This window comes from Lissotriton helveticus, chromosome 4_1 (assembly GCF_964261635.1).
Source record: "Lissotriton helveticus chromosome 4_1, aLisHel1.1, whole genome shotgun sequence".
NCBI lineage: Eukaryota > Metazoa > Chordata > Amphibia > Caudata > Salamandridae > Lissotriton > Lissotriton helveticus.
The window spans coordinates 1,955,129,003-1,955,153,649 of NC_136063.1; positions in this window are offsets into that span (position 1 = coordinate 1,955,129,003).

Below are 24,647 nucleotides of genomic sequence, written 5' to 3' on the forward strand. Positions count from 1 at the left end.
TGGTGCAGCGAGCAAGGGACTCACATCTGAGCATACCCTTCCACACTTGTGGTGGCCAAAATGATTCAAAAAGGGGGTGGTGATGGACAGAGTATCTGAATTAAGCAGAACACTCCTACCCAGTCAAAAGATCAGGGCTTGATCCATCACCGTTTTTTAGCTCACTGCACCATCCCAGTTCAGAACCTGGCTACATGCAAATTAGTCTGTCCCTGGCCCAGTGCATCATGGGAACAGGGCAGACCAAACTACCAAGCCAATTCTTCACTGGAATGAAAACAAGCTTCCGGGGACCGGTTTCTGGCATTACAGCCGTCTTCGGCCCGGCTTGCTTGAATCCTGATGGTGCAATGAGCATACCCTTCCACACTTGTGGTGGCCAAAATGATTCAAAAAGGGGGTGGTGATGGACAGAGTATCTGAATTAAGCAGAACACTCCTACCCAGTCAAAAGATCAGGGCTTGATCCATCCCAGTTCAGAACCTGGCTACATGCAAATTAGTCTGTCCCTGGCCCAGTGCATCATGGGAACAGGGCAGACCAAACTACCAAGCCAATTCTTTACTGAAAAGGAAACAAGCTTCCGGGGACCGGTTTCTGGCATTACAGCCGTCTTCGGCCCAGCTTGCTTGAATCCTGATGGTGCAGTGAGCAAGGGACTCACATCTGAGCATACCCTTCCACACCTGTGGTGGCCAAAATGATTAAAAAAGGGGGTGGTGATGGACAGAGTATCTGAATTAAGCAGAACACTCCTACCCAGTCAAAAGATAAGGGCTTGATCCATCACCCTTTTTTAGCTCACTGCACCATCCCAGTTCAGAACCTGGCTACATGCAAATTAGTCTGTCCCTGGCCCAGTGCATCATGGGAACAGGGCAGACCAAACTACCAAGCCAATTCTTTACTGGAAAGGAAACAAGCTTCCGGGGACCTATTTCTGGCATTACAGTCGTCTTCGGCCCGGCTTGCTTGAATCCTGATGGTGCAGTGAGCAAGGGACTCACATCTGAGCATACCCTTCCACATCACCACCCCCTTTTTGTAATTATTTTGGCCACCATGAGTGTGGAAGGGTATGCTCAGACATGAGTCCCTTGCTCATTGCACCATCAGGATTCAAGCAAGCCGGGCCGAAGACGGCTGTAATGCCAGAAACCGGTCCCAGGAAGCTTGTTTTCTTTCCAGTGAAGAATTGGCTTGGTAGTTTGGTCTGCCCTGTTCCCATGATGCACTGGGCCAGGGACAGACTAATTTGCATATAGCCAGGTTCTAAACTGGGATGGTGCAGTGAGCTAAAAAACGGTGATGGATCAAGCCCTGATCTGTTGACTGGGTAGGAGTGTTCTGATTAACTCAGATACTCTGTCCATCACCACCCCCTTTCTGTAATTATTTTGGCCACCATGAGTGTGGAAGGGTATGCTCAGACATGAGTCCCTTGCTCATTGCACCATCAGGATTCAAGCAAGCCGGGCCGAAGACGGCTGTAATGCCAGAAACCGGTCCCCGGAAGCTTGTTTTCATTCCAGTGAAGAATTGGCTTGGTAGTTTGGTCTGCCCTGTTCCCATGATGCACTGGGCCAGGGACAGACTAATTTGCATATAGCCAGGTTCTGAACTGGGATGGTGCAGTGAGCTAAAAAACGGTGATGGATCAAGCCCTGATCTGTTGACTGGGTAGGAGTGTTCTGATTAACTCAGATACTCTGTCCATCACCACCCCCTTTTTGTAATTATTTTGGCCACCATGAGTGTGGAAGGGTATGCTCAGACATGAGTCCCTTGCTCATTGCACCATCAGGATTCAAGCAAGCCGGGCCGAAGACGGCTGTAATGCCAGAAACCGGTCCCCGGAAGCTTGTTTTCTTTCCAGTAAAGAATTGGCTTGGTAGTTTGGTCTGCCCTGTTCCCATGATGCACTGGGCCAGGGACAGACTAATTTGCATATAGCCAGGTTATGAACTGGGATGGTGCAGTGAGCTAAAAAACGGTGATGGATCAAGCCCTGATCTGTTGACTGGGTAGGAGTGTTCTGATTAACTCAGATACTCTGTCCATCACCACCCCCTTGTTGTAATTATTTTGGCCACCATGAGTGTGGAAGGGTTTGCTCAGACATGAGTCCCTTGCTCATTGCACCATCAGGATTCAAGCAAGCAGGGCCGAAGACGGCTGTAATGCCAGAAACCGGTCCCCGGAAGCTTGTTTTCTTTCCAGTGAAGAATTGGCTTGGTAGTTTGGTCTGTCCTTTTCCCATGATGCACTGGGCCAGGGACAGACTAATTTGCATATAGCCAGGTTCTGAACTGGGATGGTGCAGTGAGCTAACTAACGGTGATGGATCAAGCCCTGATCTGTTGACTGGGTAGGAGTGTTCTGATTAACTCAGATACTCTGTCTATCACCGCCCCCTTTTTGTAATTATTTTGGCCACCATGAGTGTGGAAGGGTATGCTCAGACATAAGTCCCTTGCTCATTGCACCATCAGGATTCAAGCAAGCCGGGCCGAAGACGGCTGTAATGCCAGAAACCGGTCCCCGGAAGCTTGTTTTCTTTCCAGTGAAGAATTGGCTTGGTAGTTTGGTCTGCCCTGTTTCCATGATGCACTGGGCCAGGGACAGACTAATTTGCATATAGCCAGGTTCTGAACTGGGATAGTGCAGTGAGCTAAAAAACGGTGATGGATCAAGCCCTGATCTGTTGACTGGGTAGGAGTGTTCTGATTAACTCAGATACTCTGTCCATCACCACCCCCTTTTTGTAATTATTTTGGCCACCATGAGTGTGGAAGGGTATGCTCAGAAATGAGTCCCTTGCTCATTGCACCATCAGGATTCAAGCAAGCCGGGCCGAAGACGGCTGTAATGCCAGAAACTGGTCCCCGGAAGCTTGTTTTCTTTCCAGTGAAGAATTGGCTTAGTAGTTTGGTCTGCCCTGTTCCCATAATGCACTGGGCCAGGGACAGACTAATTTGCATATAGCCAGGTTCTGAACTGGGATGGTGCAGTGAGCTAAAAAACGGTGATGGATCACGCCCTGATCTGTTGACTGGGTAGGAGTGTTCTGATTAACTCAGACACTCTGTCCATCACCACCCCCTTTTTGTAATTATTTTGGCCACCATGAGTGTGGAAGGGTATGCTAAGACATGAGTCCCTTGCTCATTGCACCATCAGGATTCAAGCAAGCCGGGCCGAAGACGGCTGTAATACCAGAAACCGGTCCCCGGAAGCTTGTTTTAATTCCAGTGAAGAATTGGCTTGGTAGTTTGGTCTGCCCTGTTCCCATGATGCACTGGGCCAGGGACAGACTAATTTGCATATAGCCAGGTTCTGAACTGGGATGGTGCAGTGAGCTAAAAAACGGTGATGGATCAAGCCCTGATCTGTTGACTGGGTAGGAGTGTTCTGATTAACTCAGATACTCTGTCCATCACCACCCCCTTTTTGTAATTATTTTGGCCACCATGAGTGTGGAAGGGTATGCTCAGACATGAGTCCCTTGCTCATTGCACCATCAGGATTCAAGCAAGCCGGGCCGAAGACGGCTGTAATGCCAGAAACCGGTCCCCGGAAGCTTGTTTTCTTTCCAGTGAAGAATTGGCTTGGTAGTTTGGTCTGCCCTGTTCCCATGATGCACTGGGCCAGGGACAGACTAATTTGCATATAGCCAGGTTCTGAACTGGGATGGTGCAGTGAGCTAAAAAACGGTGATGGATCAAGCCCTGATCTGTTGACTGGGTAGGAGTGTTCTGATTAACTCAGATACTCTGTCCATCACCACCCCCTTTTTGTAATTATTTTGGCCACCATGAGTGTGGAAGGGTATGCTCAGACATGAGTCCCTTGCTCATTGCACCATCAGGATTCAAGCAAGCCGGGCCGAAGACGTCTGTAATGCCAGAAACCGGTCCCCGGAAGCTTGTTTTCTTTCCAGTGAAGAATTGGCTTGGTAGTTTGGTCTGCCCTGTTCCCATGATGCACTGGGCCAGGGACAGACTAATTTGCATATAGCCAGGTTCTGAACTGGGATGGTGCAGTGAGCTAAAAAACGGTGATGGATCAAGCCCTGATCTGTTGACTGGGTAGGAGTGTTCTGATTAACTCAGATACTCTGTCCATCACCACCCCCTTGTTGTAATTATTTTGGCCACCATGAGTGTGGAAGGGTATGCTCAGACATGAGTCCCTTGCTCATTGCACCATCAGGATTCAAGCAAGCCGGGCCGAAGATGGCTGTAATGCCAGAAACCGGTCCCCGGAAGCTTGTTTTCTTTCCAGTGAAGAATTGGCTTGGTAGTTTGGTCTGTCCTGTTCCCATGATGCACTGGGCCAGGGACAGACTAATTTGCATATAGCCAGGTTCTGAACTGGGATGGTGCAGTGAGCTAACTAACGGTGATGGATCAAGCCCTGATCTGTTGACTGGGTAGGAGTGTTCTGATTAACTCAGATACTCTGTCCATCACCGCCCCCTTTTTGTAATTATTTTGGCCACCATGAGTGTGGAAGGGTATGCTCAGACATAAGTCCCTTGCTCATTGCACCATCAGGATTCAAGCAAGCCGGGCCGAAGACGGCTGTAATGCCAGAAACTGGTCCCCGGGAGCTTGTTTTCTTTCCAGTGAAGAATTGGCTTGGTAGTTTGGTCTGCCCTGTTCCCATGATGCACTGGGCCAGGGGCAGACTAATTTGCATATAGCCAGGTTCTGAACTGGGATAGTGCAGTGAGCTAAAAAACGGTGATGGATCAAGCCCTGATCTGTTGACTGGGTAGGAGTGTTCTGATTAACTCAGATACTCTGTCCATCACCACCCCCTTTTTGTAATTATTTTGGCCACCATGAGTGTGGAAGGGTATGCTCAGACATGAGTCCCTTGCTCATTGCACCATCAGGATACAAGCAAGCCGGGCCGAAGACGGCTGTAATGCCAGAAACCGGTCCCCGGAAGCTTGTTTTCTTTCCAGTGAAGAATTGGCTTGGTAGTTTGGTCTGCCCTGTTCCCATGATGCACTGGGCCAGGGACAGACTAATTTGCATATAGCCAGGTTCTGAACTGGGATGGTGCAGTGAGCTAAAAAACGGTGATGGATCAAGCCCTGATCTGTTGACTGGGTAGGAGTGTTCTGATTAACTCAGATACTCTGTCCATCACCACCCCCTTTTTGTAATTATTTTGGCCACCATGAGTGTGGAAGGGTATGCTCAGACATGAGTCCCTTGCTCATTGCACCATCAGGATTCAAGCAAGCCGGGCCGAAGACGGCTGTAATGCCAGAAACCGGTCCCCGGAAGCTTGTTTTCTTTCCAGTGAAGAATTGGCTTGGTAGTTTGGTCTGCCCTGTTCCCATAATGCACTGGGCCAGGGACAGACTAATTTGCATATAGCCAGGTTCTGAACTGGGATGGTGCAGTGAGCTAAAAAACGGTGATGGATCAAGCCCTGATCTGTTGACTGGGTAGGAGTGTTCTGATTAACTCAGATACTCTGTCCATCACCACCCCCTTTTTGTAATTATTTTGGCCACCATGAGTGTGGAAGGGTATGCTCAGACATGAGTCCCTTGCTCATTGCACCATCAGGATTCAAGCAAGCCGGGCCGAAGACGGCTGTAATGCCAGAAACCGGTCCCCGGAAGCTTGTTTTCTTTCCAGTGAAGAATTGGCTTGGTAGTTTGGTCTGCCCTGTTCCCATGATGCACTGGGCCAGGGACAGACTAATTTGCATATAGCCAGGTTCTGAACTGGGATGGTGCAGTGAGCTAAAAAACGGTGATGGATCAAGCCCTGATCTGTTGACTGGGTAGGAGTGTTCTGATTAACTCAGATACTCTGTCCATCACCACCCCCTTTTTGTAATTATTTTGGCCACCATGAGTGTGGAAGGGTATGCTCAGACATGAGTCCCTTGCTCATTGCACCATCAGGATTCAAGCAAGCCGGGCCAAAGACGGCTGTAATGCCAGAAACCGGTCCTCGGAAGCTTGTTTTCTTTCCAGTGAAGAATTGGCTTGGTAGTTTGGTCTGCCCTGTTCCCATGATGCACTGGGCCAGGGACAGACTAATTTGCATATAGCCAGGTTCTGAACTGGGATGGTGCAGTGAGCTAAAAAACGGTGATGGATCAAGCCCTGATCTGTTGACTGGGTAGGAGTGTTCTGATTAACTCAGATACTCTGTCCATCACCACCCCCTTTTTGTAATTATTTTGGCCACCATGAGTGTGGAAGGGTATGCTCAGACATGAGTCCCTTGCTCATTGCACCATCAGGATTCAAGCAAGCCGGGCCGAAGACGGCTGTAATGCCAGAAACCGGTCCCCGGAAGCTTGTTTTCTTTCCAGTGAAGAATTGGCTTGGTAGTTTGGTCTGCCCTGTTCCCATGATGCACTGGGCCAGGGACAGACTAATTTGCATATAGCCAGGTTCTGAACTGGGATGGTGCAGTGAGCTAAAAAACGGTGATGGATCAAGCCCTGATCTGTTGACTGGGTAGGAGTGTTCTGATTAACTCAGATACTCTGTCCATCACCACCCCCTTTTTGTAATTATTTTATCCCAGTCCGGCACTACAGATAGCCACGGTTGCCATGTCGTGCTTCTATGCATCATTTTTACTAAACTTGTTGAAAACAAATACCTCTAGTTCTACTTATTGGATTTTTATCATATTTGTGGGAAATAACTTCATTCTAAATGTGTGTGGGATTTTTATTTGGGTTGTGTTTTCAGTTTCAGTTTCATCAGTCTTTATTTCGATTATAAAACCATAAAAGACATACTATCAAAAAATAAGCTGATACAAACTTATGTAATATAATTAATGGGCGATACAAAAATTACACAACACTAGAACGACACAATATATTATTTAAATAGAGCATTATAGCATTAATTCACAACACTGATGACTATTAAAACATCTAATTAAAAAGGTATGGAATAAAATCTCCCCCCAAATACAATTTTATGGAGGGAGCGGAAGAGATAAAATCAAGAGACCCACATTCCGGGGAAGGGACTACCCAGGTCTTATCGAGAATCAGAAACCCTCCCTCGGTTCACGACAACATAGTAGACATAGGCTGTCACACGTCCCACTACAAATCTATTCCAAAGAAAACAAGTCAGGATGATAAGCCCTTAATTTTATTTGCCCGTATCACCCATGCCCAGCTCAAGAATTTTGCCATGGCAATGACGATAGGTTCCTGTGTGCAGGTCTGTAGGATCCGCAGAGCATCTGCAGCATCTCTCGTACCTAAGTTGGAACAAAAGGGTTTAAGCCAATTCATCCTTGGTGGCTTATTAGCTACCAAGGATGAAGTCTCGCAAGCCCCTTGTCAATGGCATACTCGACGACAATGTAGAATCCGCATTGCAAGCCCGGTAACTTCTTCAAAACCAGCTTGTGTGCGGCGCATCTTCAGCGCTGGACTTCACAGCGCAAGCCCCTAATCGATGAAATCCTTAATGACGTCGCAGGACCTCACATCGCAGCCTTGGATCTTACCAAACCTGTCTCCAGTCCCTGAACTTAAAAAACTTCAGCTGCACGATGCATCCTTGATGATGGATCTCACAACACTCCTCAACCAGGATTTAAGGTACTCTTGTTGAGCGGGCCTAATGTGGTCTCTGTTTACCGGCCTGCACACCGGAGGCCTGAACTTGTGAATTTGTCCCATTCCGGCACTACAGATAGCCACAGTTGCCACGTTTTGCTTGTATGCATTATTTTTACTAAAATATCTCCAGTTCTACTGATTGGATTTTTATCATTTTTGTGAGAAATCATTTCATTCTAAATGTGTGTGGGATTTTTATTTGGGTTGTGTTTTCCCTTCATTACTGTTTGAAGTGCTGCATACTTTACTTTGCACATTGCCTCTTAGTTAAACCAGACTGCTTTTGTGCCAAGCTACCAGATCATTAAGCAGTGGTTTAAATTGGGTTTGCTTGTGACTTCACCCTGAGAAGGATTGTGGTTGCTGCGTGATTAGGGCCCCCCTCTGAATCGTTACCCAGTTTATTACAGTATGGCTTTGTTCTCTTCCCTGTCCTGAAAATTGATCAGTAAGATTGCAGTTTGCTAACAATTTCATTAATAAGAGCACCACAGTGATGCGCACTTCCTGTTACTCCTTTAATTGTAGGTGCTCCATAGCGACACATACAGCTTTGTTGTATTATATTTCGAGATTTTTTACTTCTTCTTTACTGTGATTAGTGCTAATGCTGGAATTTACTGCTTGATTTTAACTGCTCTTTTATATTTTGTATATGCTGTTTTTAGTGCAAGTGTTCTTATCATCTCTGTAGTCTCCTCTCACATTAACATTGTTGTATTGCTCTACTCTTTGCAATATGGAGAATTAAAAGGTTTTACCTTACATATACAAATCATATAAATGATGGCAAAGCTGTGAGAATCCCATGGACCCATCCTCATTCTCTTTGCATTAACAAATGTAAAGAGGGATTCTGGGAAATTACTCTACTTAAAATGTGTATCCAGCAAACAGGATAAGTATGTGTGTGCTGTGCACACATTAAACTGCAGTGTAATCAACAACCTACTGAAGCACTAATGCCAACAACCTTTCCCAGAAATACAAGTGTTAAATAAAAACACAGGAGTGTTTTCATAACCGGCTTCAGTCTTTAACACAGCCAGGCATTTCGTGCACATCACCATAAGCATATATAGCGCAGAAGCCTCAAAACAAGTATCCAACCATTTCAGATTAAAGTAGGCTGGCAAAGGCAATCAGGACAGAGTCGTTTTCAGGGTTTTCCTAAACATCATTATAGGAAATTAGATCTATTCATTTTATCCCCCTGGATTGTATGATTCCTGACTTTCTTGATTTGGACTTTTACTGTCGGTGAACCTCACCTATTGAGTCTCACTCATTGTATATTCTGTGGAAATGGACTAAGGGTGCTAACCACTAGTATATGCCTTTTATGATAAGGATGCTTTTACATAGTTGGTGTAAAAGTCTCTGTACTTGGTACATGTGAGCACATGCATGTCCATAAGTGTGCAGACTGAGCATATGAGACTATAATCTAGCTCAGCCCTGTAACTGTGCACACGTATCCTGTTGCAGAAGGGACCCAATAAGGATTGGCACTGACCTGGTGTAGACCTTATATTGTAAGTGGGCATCCATATTGTAGGTCTATAGTGCTTAATGAAAAGCGTGTGTGATCACGGCATTCTACCTTATGGGGGAAATATGTGCCACTGCACAGTTTGCAGTACAAAGCCCTAAAGATACCAGTCAGGTATGAACCTAGGGTAAACATGTGCACCAAGTTCAGATTACCTGTCACTTTAGAGATAACTATACTCTTTATGACACTTTGAGAATTATCGTATTTCCCTTGCTCAGCCATAATCACATTCCGGGCATATGGCCCACCCTACTGGGCCACGTTCATTACTTTGCTGACCAGCAGCTGGATCAAAGGCCTCCCCACACAATAGACCTTTTAACAGTGCTTGGATCAGCTCCTGGAAAAGTAAGGGGCGGAGAGGAAATCTGCATTTGTTACTTCACTCTTCACGTTACACCTGAACTTGGCAAGCCTACGCCCATAGAAACAAAGGAGGAAGGCCTGACCCCCTGGGACTACCCTTGAAAAATAAAGTGGGAAGGGATCAGGCAGCTGTGTCAGTTGGATGTAGTGCTGAGGCTCCCAGGGGATGTCTTTTTATAGACCACTTAAACCTGCCATGTTGAACTGTCCCTGAATGCTGTGCAGGATGGTTTGAGCAGAGTTCAAGTAATGATGTGGCACCCTAGGATTGGGTAGAGCTGCATAACTTCCAGAACTTTCAATCCTAGCTTAAAAACCCCTGCACAAGGGAGAAGTTTAGAAGACCCTGCACCTGGGTTGCGATGCTGGAAGCATGCCCAGCTGGAAGGTGGAACACCTCTGATCTTCTATAGGTATGGACATTGGAACGCTGAAACTCCAGCTGGCAGCCAAAACCAGGATGAGGCCCTCCGGTGCCAGCAATGCTGGCACCCTCACACCCCCTGAGGAACAGTAGGAGTGATGTACCTGCTGGGGTACCCCAGGGGGTTTCCCTGTGAATTCTGTGGACTGACCCTTGACTTCATTAACACACAGGTGCCTTGCAAGTGGCCGGTAGACTGTGGGACCTGGGGAGTGAGACAGGAAGTTTGTTGTGCTTGTTAGATATGGAGGGTTGTAGAAGATGCGACCTAAGCAGCAGAGAGCAACAGAAACCCAGGCAGAGAAAAAAGTCTGGTCAACAAAACCATAACAATCAAGTTCTCCAACAAAGATCACACTTGGAGGACAGGAGGAAATGCTCCTGGTGGTGAGAGCTCACACCAAGAGCAAAATTATTCTAGAATTATGCAAGTCATCCAGCCCTACAGGGATTGAGAAACAGGCCTGAAAAGCTCAGTCCCCCATGGGGAGCAGGCAGAAAAGAAAAGAAGCGCATGGCACCCTGCTGGATTACTTAGAAAAGCCACAGAGGACAAAAGCCCTGGGGGTTGGCAGAAAAGCCGCTTCCTTGATCCTTTATGAGGAGAGGTGTGAGTGAGGCCCTTTCCCCTGATCTACTTTCAGCCCTGGGGACCCCATACCCCGGAGTCTGGTACAAAAAACTGTGTTGAGAAACCCCATCTCCCCAAGACAGGGCAACACAAAGAAGAGCACTGACCTGTTCTTGGTGGGCTTTTCCCATTCCCCATGTCTGTGGGGAGTGGGTGGACAACATATCATCTCCTGCCTGTAGTCCATACGGGCAGCAGAAGGAGAGTCTTCCAGATCCTATGTCAGCACAGGAATGTGACAGGAGGGTGGGGAGTCAGCAGGAGTGGGTTCATTTCCTCGCCCCAGTAGTGAGTACACTGAAGGGGCACCAGGCCCTTAGAAATTGTAAAACGCAGCATGAAGCCGCACATTGTACCCTAAAGGAAAGCCATTCATTTAGCATTCATGATTTGGGTGCCTGCGCATCCCACAAGGCCGACGAGGGGTTTAAAAATGTGCATAATGCTCCATGTAGTCCCCTATGTGGGGCAGGGGCACCACTAACATTTAGAATGTACATTTAGGGGGAGCATGGAGTGCAGAACCCCCCAGAAATTGTTTTCCAAAAGTCGGGGTGGGGGGTCCTGTTGGTTGGTCCTAAAGCTGCTGGAAAGAAGTGTAAAGATAGAAAAAAAACCTAAAGGGTGCATATTATTCGCTATGATATTTTAATAAAAATGATGATTGACAAGGCAAGATTTATGTTCTAATAAATAGTATTGAATGTTGGTAGCATCTCCATTAATGTTGCTCGTGTTGTAATGGCGGTTCATCATATGTGTCTGCTTTTAGTTCTGTTGAGATTCCCTGACAAAGCCAGTTCTTACTGATAATGGCACCCCCTTATATCATGATATTTTAACTTGTATAGTTGGAGGGATTGTGATTATGGGTTATGGGCTTTATGTGAGAGTGAATTGTTCTGAGGGTTTCACCAGAGGCATTTGCATCTACACGATTGTGCCACTTTGTAAATTAATGCACAGTATTTAGTAGTGTGTGTGTGTGTGTGTGTGTGCGGGTTTGATAAAATAAGTTGAATTTTTTTAGGACAAAGCATGGACAGGGCAAATATTTATTTAGTGCTGTTGTAGGGTACCATGGATCAGGGGGTATTAACCCGCATCATCTCTCCTGAGTAGGCCTTTAACTGAAGAGCTTTTCAATCCTGAGAGAGTTAAGTGTTACAACGGGGTATCTGGTTCCCAATAAAAGAAAGCTGCAGACTTATTACTTGAGAAGGACCCTCCTCATTCGCACCTAATAACCCACTTTCTTACAACCATCAAATCATGTTGAGGTTTCTAAGCCTCCGAACTAATGTACAGATACACAGAGATTTGCAACAGACATACAGTGCACTCACAGATATAATCTCTGCAAAACATGCTCTGCTAGACTTGAATAGGCAGTGCAATGTGGTTTCCTGTGCTTGATTCTTTTTGGCTCTGCCACTTCAGCAATAGTAGCTTCACACTACATGAATCAGCTGTTTTGCTTGAGTATAAGAATTGTCAGAGCAACAGTGTGCTCGGTGCTGGCATGATCTACCAGTGCTTGCTCAGACACTGTTGACTCCGAGACCTGCACTGTGCTCTCTGCTGTGCTGCCATTGGTCTTGGTGATCTTGGTGGTGCCATGCTCACCTGTGATCTGAAACCGGAGAGTTAGGGGACTGAAACGGTAGGAGGACAGAGAGTGAGCGAGGCAAGAACCTCCTTGCAGTACATGGCATCACTCACAGGGCTCTCCTTACATCAATGTGCAAATTACATGGAGCAATACAAATACAATCAATGCTTTGTGTTGCAAGGGTAGATGCCTGCAAAATTACACTGGCCTTTACCATATAGGCCACTGTGCTATCCAGTAGTTCAGATGCACACTTATGTGTTTAAATATGGCAGCTATAACATATAAGTCATAATGAATGACAAACAAATTAGCTTGATGACTACCTGTTACCATACAGCAATCTGTATCATAGCGAAATGAACATGTGATTACTTGAGCATCATTGTGCAACTTCCATATCCAAGATGACCAACTTCATAAAAATGAAAAATGGACAATGGCATTTATTTTGGTTAGAGCGCACATGATGCCCCCCAGCTTGGCATTCAGTGCATTGGCTTCGGTCACATCTCTCAAACGCTGGCATTGGTTGGCACTATTGAACTCTGGGGAGCAAATACCAAAGCGGGTATGTCTTGATTCCACAGTATGCCTGTTTTAAACACAAAAAGACACCCCCTGCCTCTTTATCTCACTCTTGCGGGTTCTTTTTTGTTTTCTCCCTTTATATCTGATTTTCTGTCTTTTTCTTTGTCTCTCTTTTCCCTTTTGTGTTTTTCTTTTGCTTGCTCTGTATCAGGGCTGAGGAATAATAAGTGTTGGTTTCCAAAAATGAGTGCCACCTAGACCTTGGAAACATTGGTTCCAATCATTTAATATTTATTTAGGTGCATTTAATGATTTACGTTATATAGCTAAAAGGCATTTTAGAGCACTGTTTGGGAACGGAGAGAGAGAACTTTTCTGAGCATCTACCTGATTGCACTCCTTTGGAAGGCTAAGCACTGAATAAGCACCAAGAATCTGTTCAACACCTTGAGCAACAGTTTTGGGCACAAAGGAGCATTTTTGTTAAAAGTTACAGGGGCATATTATCAAGGGGGTTTATCTCCGCTTTTTTGGCTTTAAAAGCCAAGAAAGCGGAGATAAAATTATCTCCCTATTACCTAGCTGTCGCTAACACCAGTTAGCGACAGCTAGTAGGAGATAGCGACCATCTTGGGCCCCACTTTGCTTGTCATTGATATTTATCACTAATGACATGCAAATGGGCGTGCCAAGATGTTAGCGACTGGAAACAGTCGCTAACATCGTTATCTCCTATTACCAACTTATGGAGATATTGGTGCTAAGCGCGAATATCTCCAAAAGCTAACACCTGCCCTGAGCAGTTCTTAGCCATGTTATTCAATAGGAGGTGGATAACATGGCTAAGAGCATTAGCTCGGTAATGCATGAATATCTCTGACTTTTCAGCGATATTCATGCATTGCGGCCGATTTTTATGGCATTTGCGATAAACCTTGGTAATACCAAGGTTTATTTGCGATAAAAATCGCCGCAGCTCAGCGGTAAATTTTTGTCTCTAACCAAGCAATAGCGATAATTATCGCTATTGCTTGGTAATATGCCCCACAAACATTTTCAATCAATCAATCAGGATTTTTGGAGCACTGGTCACGAGGCACTGTCGGATAATTCTGCCTGTTCTCCTATCGGTTGAACATCTATGTCTTGAGGTCCTTTCCAAGTTCCTGGAGCAACGGTTAAGTGTAGGGGTTGGTTGGTCCAGGTCCTGGCCCCCAGGCGGGAGAAGAAGTGGCCTCCACTGTTAATCTGGCAGATACAACGGGTGGCAGCTAGAGCGAGGAATCCAGATCTGAGTTTCCTGGTGAGCTAGTGAAAGGTCATGCATTGGGTGAGGTATGCACGTCCTTTGTTGAGTAATGCCTTGTATGTGTAACAATAATGATACTTTATTTTGTAAGTTCTTAAAACCATTACAATATAAACACTTTCAATTTATTTATAAAAAAGACAGACAATAAAAAAGACTAAATTGTGTTTTTCTTTCAATTCACTAAAACAATGTAGGCAGTCAAAATTCAGCAAAAAGTCAGATTCAGATCGGCAATTATTGACAGTCGAGGGTTCTCTTATGGGACCTGTAGACAAAATGCATCTCTGCTGAAGTAAGAGAGATTCAGCAGCTCTAGTATCTTGCAACAGTTTTGACGCTTTACTGACAAATTTTGTGAACCCAATGTTAAACTTCGTGTTCTCCGGATTTAAGGCAGCTATAATAGCTTGGCGGCATGATCGAACTGCTAGCTTGTTCCATTCTTCTCGCAATAGAGACCATCTGACTGTAAGCTTTGTGGGACATACACAGGCTATGAGCTCAATGGATTCGGAGTAATGCACGCACATCCTGCATTTAATACTATTGTCGGAATGATGCCATTCAAGAAGGTTCTTCAAAAAAGCCCATTCACCCATCCTCAGTGCAAAACTTTTTTTGTTTCCAGTAAAGTGTGAATGTGCTTCCTTTTTGACAATATTACCCTGTCTGAATGAAAGGACCAGTGCCGGACGCTCTTCTTGATGATCGCCTTTAGTGCCGGCTGTGAGGGGTTTGTTCCCCAGAATTGCTTGACTCCAAGTAATTGTAGGCTTTAATCCAAATGATGTCGATATTTCTGGCTAGTAGGGCTTTTCAATATTTCCTTCTGGCCTCCTGGGAACCCTCCCTGGCATGGTGCATTCTGTTGCAAACCTTTATAAACGCGTCAGCCTCTACGCCGTGATGGTCTGCTAGGCCTAGTTCAAGACGGACTTGGACTGGGGAGGCTGATTTTGGCAGGTGGAATGCACGTTCATATATTTTGATTGTTAGTTTATTCGATAAAGTGCTTGTTGAGCCCCTCATGATCTTGTTCCCGTACAACAGAGAATTAGTTATCTTTGCCTTCATTACTTTCAGCATGGGGGTGAAACTTGGGCCAAGTAGCAGTTTTGACAATTTTGCAGCAGCAGCCTCTAGTGACAAAGCTTTGGCCTTTAGTGCTTCTTCCTACTTGATGAATGAAAATCTAGTATCAAGAAAGATTCCCAGGTATTTGTAGTGGGGTGTTGATTCAAGCTTAGCATTATTGAAATACCACCCTCCGTGTGACCTCTTGTGCTTCCCAAAAGAAATAGATTTCGTTTTCAGCAAATGCAACTCTAAGGTGTTTCTTGTTGTGTGGGGGAGCAATTAAACAAGTAACCTCTGTAGGCCTACATTTGTTTGGCTTAGCAAAACCAAATCTTCAGCATACAGCAGGTTACTGATGCAGGTTCCATCTAGTTGAGGGGGTGGCAGTTAACGCTATCAAGTATAGGGGATAAATCCGATATAAACAAGTTAAAAAGGAGTGGGGCCAACACACAGCCTTGTTTGACTCTACTTTTGGTTCCGATCTTCCTAGAGATGTGGGAGCCTTCACCCAGCCTAATTCTAATCCATGTTTTTGAGTGGAGTTGGACTATAATGTGTAGAAGGGTGGATGGTGTGCCCCGGCCTCTAGTTTTTGCCAAAGCAGGCTCCAAGGCACTTGTTCGAAGGCTGCCCTAAAATCAACAAAGCAGCAATGTAGTTGGGTCTGATGAACTGCTGCTTTCTCTATAAAGACGGTTAACATGAGTAGATTAGTAGTGGTACTGGAATTGGCCAGCAACTCTTCTCATAAAATGCTGGCATAATATTTGGACTTGACATCGAGGAGTGCTATCATTCGATAATTATTAGGATTGTTTCTCTTCCCGCTTTTATAAATTGGGTGAAGAATAGCACCTCTCCAGGACTCTGGAATGGTATTATTTACCTGCAATAAAGAAACAGGGATGTCAAGTAAGCTAACCATAGTTCAACTTCTGATTTAAACATGGTGTGGGGGAGACCGTTTGGCCCTGGGGCTCCTAGCTTTCACTATTGAGCGTGAGATCTTGTTTTATAGATTGTGTGATGTCAATTTGGTCTCTGACAGTAAATCGCTGTTTTCCACATGGCCCTTGTTTGTTGGTTCGTCTATTGCATTAATAGCTGGGGGACTGAGGCCAGTTCTTTTAAAGCTCTTACCTTCCAGGAAGATATCACAGCATTCGCTAATCTGAGGGGTTTAGTGTGGAAGTCATATTTAGTATGATCTCTGAAATGAGATGATAAAAACTGGATCTATTAATCCGCCCTGATATTTGTGCTGCCGTGACCATGTCTGCCATGTAAGTGCCTGTTTACAAGTGACCAAAATTCTTTAGAATTGGAGTTCTTGCTTTTGTGGATAAATTTCAGCCAAAATTGATCTGAGGCGACTTGTTTTTCCCCTATGTATCGCAATCTTAAAAAACAGCTTGGACTTGCTTGTAATTGTTGAATTTGATTTTGTTACCTGGGCTCTTCCTTGAGAAGCAAAGTGCTCGGTTTCTGTGTGCCTTTCATGTTTTGGTACCTCGGGAGATGTGGAATTGAAATACTTGTGGTCGTGTACACCTCTTGGTTAGAATTTCTTCAAATAATTGATTTATGACGTTAGCCCAACCACTGATAACAGAAAAATCTGTGACCGGTGGTGAGTGTAATAAAGCTCTGCATTTTTCCATCCAGGGGAGAGCCAAGCCGTGTGACCATTTCATTCGCTTTAGGGTCTAGGTATGACTACCTGAATGGGTATGGGCAAGTTCCTGATGTCATGGTATGTTGGCAGATAATGTTTTAATTTGTGGCCGAAGGTCGCTCTCACCTTGATGTTCGATGTGATAACATTCAATCAGAGGGAGTACTTCCCTACTCCCTAAGAAGAAATCCAAAAAGGAGTGGGATTGGCCATCTGATCGTGTCTAGGCAGGAGGAGTGTCGGTAGAAAAGCACCCTTTCAAAACGGTGAATCCTAAGCTGCTGAGCTGGATGACTGCTTACTCCCTCAATTTCAATGGCCTATTTCTTGTGGGGCAGATTGTGAAGCAAGTTGTGGGGAACCATTGGGCAATCAATCCCTATGTCCTCAGGGGGATTACAATAAAAGTTGGTGTTAAAATCTCCTGAGATTATACTAGGTATGCTGCCATGTTCACTTAGCAAGTTGCAAACAATATTGATCAAATTATCTAATTTGAATTTTTTCTCTGTGGTACTCGGAGGGATATAGACATTGAGGGGGAGCAGCTGGCTATCGGCGGGTGGACTTCCCAACAATATTCCAGAGAGCCAGTCTTCTGCAAATTCTTTCTGTTTGATGCGTTGAGATAGTTCGGTTGATGCGTAAATTGTGAGTCCACCGCTCGGCCTGCCGAATTTAGACTGTCTTGGGGCTAAGGTTGTAAATTCCAAGTAGTCTTCCATGGGGATACTGTCTACTGCCCAGGTTTCCTGTAAGAGAATGATCTTATTTTCCTTTAAGAAGTCAAGGGTGACAGCTGGTTGATGTTTCTGGCAAATCAATTGATATTCCAGGAACATATTGCTATGCCGTGATTAAAGGTATTTTAATCATTCTGGGTTCCAGATAAAGCCATGACCAATCTGTACTTTGAGGATTTTGATGGTTGGTTTTATGCGCAAGAGTTGCTGCTGGTGAGTGGCTTCTTGATTAATTTACTGAAAAAGGTGCCAAAGTTGCTCTGGGGGTATAAGCCTGACTAATTTCTAGAATCAATGGGTAGCGTGGGACTGTGGGCATTGTTATTATTATGCCCCAGTTTTTAAATTGATCAGTATTATATGGAAACAGTTCACAAATTGCTGGGGATGCTAGTGTTATTTGGGTTGTTTCTCCTACTTGGGTTTCTGAGATTGGAATAAATTCAATGGCAATTATATCTTTTGATTGCAAGGTGCTTAAGACCAGGGATGATTTGAAGAGCCTTAGAATGTTCCCTCGATTGAGAACATCATGTGGGCCTCGGGATACGTATGCTGGGGTTAGCAGCAGTTTGGTGCTTAGGCTGTTAAATGCTTGAATATGCACCCCATCAGTACTTGATGGCTTTATTTGCTTTGGACTTTCTTCAGGAACCAGCTTTGTTGTACCTGCTACAGGCGATGGGAGAGACAGTTCTCTGTGGTGGGTAGTTAAAGGTAATCCAGAAGTTCTTTTACACGTAACTGTCAACTGTTAGTGGCTTGATGGCTTTGAGAAATTCAGGGGATGAATTATTTGGCTGTGCAAGGGGCAAGGATATTGTCTACCACTTTGGTTAGGCAGACGGAGCTAGAGTCTGAAGATAGTGTCTACGAAGTTACAGTTCCTGGATGCCCTTTATCTGGTGCTGGGACCTCTACTGAAGATCGATTAAATCCAGATATTACTTGAGTAGGTAGTTGCGAGAGGAGCCATGGATTTTGAGGTGGCCCTGCTTTTTGACTGTTTAATTGCTAAAGTACTGTCTGGGAACCAGTAGGAGCAGTTTTGATTGTGAACTCGGGTTTGCCTCTGTCGTGGCTGGCTGTTCCTGTGGTGGCACTTTATTCACCTTTAGGAAATGACAAACACTTGTAGTTTTGGCTTCCATTATATGTTTGTTCCGGCTCTTCAGCTGTCTTTTTCTTCCTGTTTCGACAGCCAATGCGTGTTGTGATGATATGATGTTTCAGTAGGAATTGCTTTGCAGTCCGCTGGCTTTGTGAAATACAGAGAAAAAGGTTGGGGTTGTTCTTCTGCGGGTGTAGGTCCCTGTATCGAGCTAAGAGCCTGGAGTGAAGAATCGAGTCACCCCTGACACTGGTAGTTCTTAATTTTGGATGGGACTGAGGAAGGAAATTGGGTAAGGATATGGGAGAACAGCAGCATACTGCTTGGACCAATTGAACTTGAGACTGAGCTTTTGTGATAAGTGATTTAAGGGCCTACAGTTTTTGATTGATTCCAGCAGTGTATATCGCAAGTGTGTTTAGAAGGTCCACCTGCATATCCATTTTATCTGAGTGATAGGTTAATGCTGCAGCTGTGGTTTGGAGAGTTTAAAGTAGTTGTGACCAAAGATCATTAAGGTCAGTTGGTGGGACATTTTCCTGAACTGTAGACTTTTTGGGTTCATTGATGAAGAACAATAAGTCTAATGGAGTGTGATTTGTGTTCTCATAAGACCCTTCTTGGTTAACCATTTGATCACTGGGGTCAGCGTTATCTGGAGGACTTTTTAAATTCAACCGTTTGACTTTACTGCGGTTGACACTTGGGTTGGTCATAACTTGTTGTGACAGAACTTTGGTGCTCCTTGTTTGGTGAACGGGTAAGGTTGGGTTTGGGGATATAAGTGCTAGTGGAGAAAAGGGGTTGGATTCGAGAAGGACTGAAAAGGTGGCACGGGGGCGTCTTTGAGGATGGTAACTTGAGAGGTTGTCAGTTCAGTCTGGGCTGGCTGTTGATCAGGGGATGACAGACCCAAAGCCAGGTGTGATTGGCTGCCGTCTATAGATACTGAGGCATCAATAAGGAGGAGTTCTGTCATTGCTAAGGGACTTAATGTCAACAGACTGTCAGATCCGCTGGCTGCTGCATGGACCATGGGTTGAACCAAGATTTGCTGCGACCCTGCTGCTGTGATCATAGAGGAAGGGCCCTGAAACTTCTCCGAGGGACTGAGTTTTTTCTTTGAGGCTATTGCTGGTGCTGAGTTCCTGAAGTAGTCTCATTTGAAGTCTTTTTTCATGGATTTTCTGTTCAGTTTCAATTCAGTGTAAATAAACGGTGCGTTACGTGCTACCGGCTTGGGCGGACTAATAAAGATAAAGATAAGTGCTAAAAAAACCTTGTGCTCAAAAGTGTCAATGGCTTAACCAAACGGCGCGTTATTTAAAACCTACTAATGTAAAATAATAAAAACCTGTGTTCATCATTGTTAATAACGTGATTAACAACTGTGAGTTTGAGTTGTGGATTAAAGGAAGGTAACAAACTACACCTCAGTATTAAAGTCAGGTATATACTCAGAATAAGTCTAAGGAGGTATGAAAGTACAATACGTTAGAGCTGTAGATACAATAAGATTCTAAGACATGATTTGTCATAATGCCTTCTCAATGCCTCGGGCAAAAAACTGAAAAATGTGTTACTGCATGAGTCAGAAAGCATACTGCTTATCACGATGTCCTTTCACCAGGTTCATCTTGTATGATGATTTGTGTTTACACCACTATAAATAAGATTGAAATTTAACCCGTTCATTCATCCCATTGGATTTCAAGGTGCTCATGTGATATATCCAATAGTTCTCTCTCTGTAATAGAGTGTTATGGAAAGGATAACCATAACACTCTATTACAGAGAGAGAACTATTGGATATACCATATGAGCACCTTGAAACCCAACGGAATGAATGAACGGGTTGAATTTCAATGTTATTTATATTGGCGTAAACACAAATCATCATACAAGATGAACGTGGTGAAAGGGCACATTCATACCTGTTAGATATCTTCATGACCAACATTGTGATAAGCAGTATGCTTTTTGACTCATGAAGTAACACATTTTCAGGTTTGTTTCATTTTCAGTGTCTTAGAATCTTATTGTATCTACCGCTCTAACGTATGTACTCCGATCAGTGCCGATCGTAAATGTATTTAGAAAATTCCCATGGGCTGGGGAATTCCATGTGATTTTACAGCGAGAAACACTGTCCCCACACAGCATTTTCCTATTTCTTGGGAATTAGCTAATGATTATACAGTACTTGGCAGATTTACCACATAATAAAGATAAATCTGCATGAACATTTACTGTGTGGTACATCCACCCCTTACTGTTTTTGCCTTTTCATGCCAGTTTGAGAAGTTTGAGAAGTTCAGGAAAAGTTGCTCTCATTCAAGAAATTGACTTTATCAAAAGATACTGACACAGCCAACAGCAGAAGAAGCAATAGGTCTGCAAAAAACATTACTGACTCTTTGTATCTTGTCAAGTCCAGCAATTCTATCTCTTAATCTCTGAGTATGGATAGGAAAGACAATAAGAGGTTTCTACAACAGAATAGGCTCTCTAGTAGCTGTTAAAAATATGGCTATAATCAGCATTTAGCATCACTCAAGTGTTGCTAGCTAATAGGAAAACAAATGGAATACATATGAGAGATAGGCCATAGAGAAATGAAGGGCACTGTTTGAGGGTGTTTGTCAGGGAATTCGTGGAGAAGGAGGTCATGGGAGGGCATGTAGAAACATTGTTGAGAATTGAGGCTTTGTGTGTTTAGAGTGACAGAAGATAAAGTGTTCATTTTACGGTTGTCTCCAGAACGCATGTGTCAGCAGAAAAGTATACTGAAGGATATTAGAACATTGGAATGTTGAGAGCTCTATTGAAAACAATAGAGGGCCCCGGGTTTCTAATGGCCGGTAGAAACCCGGAGCTCCAACATTCTATTGTTGTCCAATGTTGTCGTTCACAGCTGTTGCTGTGAACAAAGGCCTCAAGGAGCAAGAAGGGATTTTAATCCTAGCAGGTTCTGAAGGACCTTTTCTGTATTTATTAGAACATTCTGCCATCTAGTGGCGGAAAGTTATAATAGTCTAAGAGCCCTCCATAGCTGAGCTATAACAGCATTAAAGTCCTGCTCCCTTGTTAAAGGCCTTCGGCTCGGTACTTTAACATAGGAGTAGGCATTTAATGGCAAGTATAGCCTGCTATGGTGGCTATAAGGCTATAGTAACTAATATATTGTGTTCCCAGCCTCCAGGGATTCCAATTAGTAGGCTACAAGCCATGGCGGTCAGACAAATGGGTGATTGTATTGTCTTGATGGGTTAAAGTAGTAGTTAGTTGTCTCTGTGGGTTTTTAAGAATGTGTAAAATACAATATTCTAAATGAAACTAAACTGTAAGTGGTAAAACCAAAATGAAATTAATGTCACCATACTGGATAAGTAGGGACCCCAAAGAATGTTAAGAAATATCCATATTGTTCATAGAAGAAGAAGAAAAAAGGAAGGGAAAGCTTCCAGGTTCTTCCTCAAGCACCCTGGAGTTTTCTAACAATCATTTTACATCTATGTCCAGCTATAGCCATGTAACAATAATAACTTTTGTACTCAGTGTGCTGTGATTTCAAAACCTCCAAGCTCCTTTGTATACTTATCGTTGTTGAGGCTTTTAAGAGTTCTTTCCAGTATTGCTCCCTGGTGCATCAGTGAGGTCACGCCACTGTTCGTGATAGTTCTGACTTTACAGTGGGCCAGCTCTCACCAAAGAAAGCTGCCTGATGGCGTTAAGAGGAGTTAGAGGAGACAAATTCAGCTGGGTGATGTGCTTTTGGTTAGGCTCCTTCACAGCATTAGGGAAGACAGTTCTGCGTTTTGTCTTGAGGAGCTGCTGGAAGTTACATCAGAGCCAGCTGTTTGTTTTTCTTGCGGGACCTGGTGAAACTACTGAATTCTCGCCCGGGTTAGCTCTAATACACAAGTCAACACACTGGTTCCTGTGTAGTCATTAAGCAAAAATATGTTGCCACCACAGAAGAAGAATCAGGTGTAGGGTTCCCTGCACACACTTGATTCAACATTTTATGTAATGATAAATCATGAAATTTTCCACATGCCCTCCCTCGGAGAAGATATCTTCAGACTGTCGCCCAAACTTGAACTGAAATGGCATCCTGCACTGTGACTAAATTACTGATGCAATTGGTCACCAGAATTGTTGTTTTTTACATTTTTGATCACCTATTTGGGACTTTTTATTGTGGGTGAGTCTTACTACATGTGTCTCACTGTTGATAATCACATGACAAATGGACTGTGCATGTTTACCATCAGTGTCCGCCTTTTAAGATAAGGGTGCTGCGATGAAGATATGGTAAGGGGCTCTTGGCTGGATACACGTGAACTTGTGCCTGTGCATCTGTAGCCTGCTGCAGTGGGAACTCCGCAAGATTGGATATTGACCTGGGGTCGGCCTTACAATGTTGGTGTACATTCATAGGGGAAGTGCAGTTTTGCTTCCCTTTGGCCTACAGAAACCAGTTACATATAGAAATGGGGCGGAACACGCATGCAAATCCACTTCTGATAATTTCAAGATGACATCTGTGCAACTTATGGGTCACACAGGATTGTCATATTTCTCTGGCTCAGCTCAGTATCAGAGCCTATGTCTTTTGTCAACCTGTTGTGCCAAGTTCATTACATTTCTCTCCAGCACCAGGAAAAAAGACTGCCCCACAAAAAGGAGAGAAGCGTGGGGATAAAAAAAAAATTGCATCTGTTAATTACCCATCACGTTGCACCAAGACTGGAGACAGCCCAGTCCCAGTGAACAAAGGAGGAAGCCTGGACAATTTGAGCTAACACAAGAAGGATCTCCGCTTTGAAGATTTGGTGGAAACGTCCCTGGCAGTTTTGTCAGTGAGGGAAGTAGATGGGGTCCCCAGACGAAATATGAAAAGTGACTCCTGGGTGAATTTTGAATTGTCCCAGTATGCTTTGCAAGAGGGTTGGGACAGATGGGGAGAATGTGGTGTACCTGGATAGGTTAGAGGTGTTTGGCTTCCAGAACTTTGCACCCCTATGTACAAGGTGTTGCACAAGGGGGAGAGTTCTCTCTTGATTGTGTTTTTCTGCTGGACATTGGGACTGGACGCGGCAGTCAAGGACAAATGGAAGGAGGAACCTCCTGACATCCATCTGGACTAAAGACTCTGACCAAAGTTGCCCCCAGTACTGGTGGGGCTCTCCCCCGGGCCACGGAAGCTGGTCCCATTACACCCTCTGAGGACTTATTGGGGGAAGAACTGGACTTCTGTGCCAAAGAGGATAGAAGCCCTGGAGAAGAATAGGAGAAGAAAAGAGAAAGGCTGGAGCAGGGAGCCAGTGGAATCAGCTCCCTGTAAAGTTCACCACTTTAGAGGCCAGAAGGCCTAAGGAGAGGTCTCTGGGTCGTAAGTCTTCTCCACTAAGAACAAAATCGCAAAATGACCCAATGGTCCTGAGATATGGGCAGGAGAAGGATTTGACCTTTGACCCCACAGTACAATACCGGAATGCATGGAACTCCAGTGGAAGCTGCTCAAAACCGACGGGGTGGGCCGAGGCTCAGTGGTAGCCTCAAGGAGGACCTTTAAATTTGAAATCCTGGGAGGATGTGTAAATAGGGTCCCCTCCCTAGCATCCGGTGGGCTTGGAGAACGCAACCTCAAGTCTGGGTTTAGGATTGGTGGGCCCTTGATGGCAGCCTCAATTGGGGAGTGCGGTCGTGCTTCCCCTGAGAGAGAGAAAGAGAGAAGGAGGCAGGCCAGATCCCAACTCCATCCCGAGGCTACCAGGCGGGGGATGAGTAGTGCTGCTGCACTCCCTCCTACCATGATGGGCCTGCTACGCTCCCCATGCTCACGGCTAAGGGTGTGGACAGCAACCACAGAGTCCAGCTCTCTGCCTGCAGGAGCGGGCTGGGGAGAAGAGCTGCCAAGCCCCCCGGACAGCAGATAAAAAGCTGCCGGCGGTGGGCTCCCTCAGGT